General features: G+C 40.2%; 1 long non-coding RNA gene across 1 annotated transcript; it reads right to left on the reverse strand.

The window, feature by feature from the left end:
- Positions 1 to 1,812: 1,812 nt before the first annotated feature.
- LOC123037589 lies at positions 1,813 to 2,662 on the reverse strand. The gene is made up of 2 exons (XR_006417560.1): positions 2,601 to 2,662; positions 1,813 to 2,540 (listed from the first exon to the last, which is right to left on the reverse strand). It is a non-coding gene; the product is annotated as an uncharacterized LOC123037589 (long non-coding RNA).
- Positions 2,663 to 3,055: the final 393 nt, after the last annotated feature.

The raw sequence follows: 3,055 nt of genomic DNA on the forward strand, positions 1-3,055 counted from the left end.
GCCACCCGCCACCCACCCTCCACCACCCCCAACCCCTCAAGGCAGCCCGAACTCTGGGGTGGCTGCTGCAGAATTTCGGCCAAACCTCAAAGCATTCGATTGCCTTAAACGCAAAAATAAACCAGTCAACCATTAGGACACGCACTTTCAGAAAAATACCTATATTTGTATTTTAAATATATATTTTCTACTTCAAAGAAACATATTCAAATTTGTAATAAATATTTGCTTTAAAACTAATTATTATTTAACCATCATTTGTTGATCTTTGACAAACTGTAAAATTATAAACAAATTTTTTGTTAGTCATAGAACTTAATATACAATAATAAAACATACGAATCAAATCTAATTTTGTAAAACTCAGGAGTCGTTAAATAAAATGTAATAAAGGATTTCTTTAGACCTCTTATTTTCCTCAGTGCAAATGTGTTCGTGAATCTATATATATGATGCAAAGGATATTGTCGATGGCGCAGACAACGAATTTGCGTTAAATTATAATTAGAATTTCTTTTTTATAGGCAATCATCTCATCTGCTTGTGAGAGAATGTGTGTGTGTGTGTGTGTGGGTGTGCATGCCTGTTGTGTGGGTGTTGTTTGTCTGCCTTTGTTGTTGCTGCTGTAATGTGTCCTTGGGGCGTCGTTTAATTGCTTTTACCAATTTGATTTTCAAGTGCCATTAAGCCGGGCACGCCCCACATGCCACGCCCAGCCTCCGCCCCCCATTTCACCGCCCGCATGTGGCAGGAAAACGAAAGCGATTCCGCGGAGTGTGGGAAGTGAAAGTAACGCGCGTGCCTCAATTAATTGGAAAATGAATGAAGCTCGCCACTGCCGCACTCATTGTCTATTTTCTGGGAAATCTCGAACTGAAAGCGGAAAACCGAACGAACAGTGGCAGAATGACAGTTGCGTTGCACTGCCGCCATCGAATTCCTGTAGCCGGCATAATTAATGGCGTATGCTCAGGGCCCAGGGCGGGAAAAATTATTAATTGCCACAACTGGCAACTGTCGCCATGTTTGCCGAACAGCGAACTTTGGCAACCTGACGCTGTCGTCGCGTTGTATTTTCAACTGAATTCCGACAGCCGTCTGGTCCCCGTATTCCGAATCCGAATCCGATTCCGAGATCCCCAATCCTCGGGCCAGACCCACTGCCATGTCATAAGTCGTATGCAACACAGCGGCTAATTGTTAGCAGCTTCCTTTGCCGCTTATTAATAGAAAATTAAAGCAATTATCAGCACAGGGAAATATGGCAAAGAGATCGACTGGCATGAGTAATTCCACAGCCACATGGGCAACACACACCACACACACAGCAACCAACACGCAACACGAAACACAAATGACAAAAACACAGCGGCAACATCGAGGGGCTGGCATCGCTCCGTTGCATTTCGCATGAAATTAATTACTTTTGGCACTTTTCATTGAGCAAACACATTCTTTTTTGCAGCTCCTTCGAATGCCTCTGCCGCTGTTGTTTCATTCAGCGTCCCGAAATGAAAAATTGTTGTAAGAATTAATTACGCGCCAAACGCAGCAGCAACACCAAAAAAAAGAAAAACTGAAAGTACAAGAAGCGGGACCAACTGCAATCAGAAGTCGGGGAACCAATCATCATTGGTCCGCTTCAAATGCTCGCCGAGCACTCAGGAATTCATTCATTTATCCAGTGGCTCATCCATCGATAGCCACATCCACCCAGCTCCTTTTGCACTCAGAAAAAATTGGATTTATTTAATTATATATTCTTTATTTATTTTTATCATTTATTTTCTAACTACAGTAAATAAGAAAATATTAAAAAATGGTTAGCACTATTTATAAATGAATCTTCAATTAAATACAATGTTTTATCCCTTATTGTTTAACATCAAGTATTGTGTGTGATCACTTATGTCAGTTGACAATAAGGCCAACAAATCTTATTGCTTACATGACATTTTGATTTTTTATCTCTCAGGAAAATACTTATCCTTTTAATTTTAAATCAGGAAAACTGACTTGTTCCTTAAATTTTTAAACAAATAAATGGCTCTCCTCATTTTGCATTCGCCCTATTACTTTAGACCGCCTTTATAAATACGGTAATTTTTTCACAGTGCATCTGGCCTGCGATTCTGACCATCTATCCTATCCATCTCAGTGCTCTGGTCGGCACTTTCAATGCCATTTCGAACGCAGGCTAATTAAAGTGGTGTCCACCCACCGAAAGCTCCATCTCCGTCTCCAACAACTTGGTCAAGAGTCCAGTTCGCCGAAGGTCTGTCCATCCGTCTGTCAGCGCCTGACACTAACCCTGGCCATCGGCTATCGGCCATTGGCAATGGATCTCGCTGGATGGAACTGCTGATGGAAGTGGAGATGCAGATGGATGTGGACGTGGATGTGGATGAAGATGAGGACTGGAGATGAAAAAGACTTGCGAGGCGGCACTTTTGTTGCGACTGCTTTCAATTTGCGATTTTTATGCGATTTTTGTTGCTCCCCCGGACATAACAATGCCGATAGTTCGGGGTGCGCTACACCTAAACCATAAATGTGGAGTTTTAATTTATTTCGAAATTGTTAAAAAAATATGCGCTTACAAATTTTGTATTATAAACCGATGAAATTATATTAATTTCAACGCACTTGATCAGATAACTAAATTAAGTATTTAGTCTTTTTGCTCTTGGTTTTTTGATACTTTTCTTAAGTTCTAAAATATCAATAGGGATTGTTGTACAGTTCACCACTGATTTATTTAAAAAGTATAAATTTCTTTAAAAAAATGATATATTATGGAAGCTCTGTGAAAAATATTGCAATACAAACCTGATAAACGATTTCAAACTTTTTAAAGTATTGTTTCAAAATGTATTTTTCAGTCTCCAATAGGGTATTTACTGTAGGGTATTTAAGTGCCTCAACTGCCCGATTAGAACCCTCCCAGTACTATCCCCCATACAGCTAACCCATTTTACGACTCAGCGGCTGACGCTTCACATGTATTATATTTATTAAGACTTAAGGCCGCACTTGAAGACTTTCTTCCCCTCCC

The sequence above is a fragment of the Drosophila rhopaloa genome, unplaced genomic scaffold, assembly GCF_018152115.1.
Source record: "Drosophila rhopaloa isolate 14029-0021.01 unplaced genomic scaffold, ASM1815211v1 contig_178, whole genome shotgun sequence".
Classification (NCBI taxonomy): Eukaryota; Metazoa; Arthropoda; class Insecta; order Diptera; family Drosophilidae; genus Drosophila; species Drosophila rhopaloa.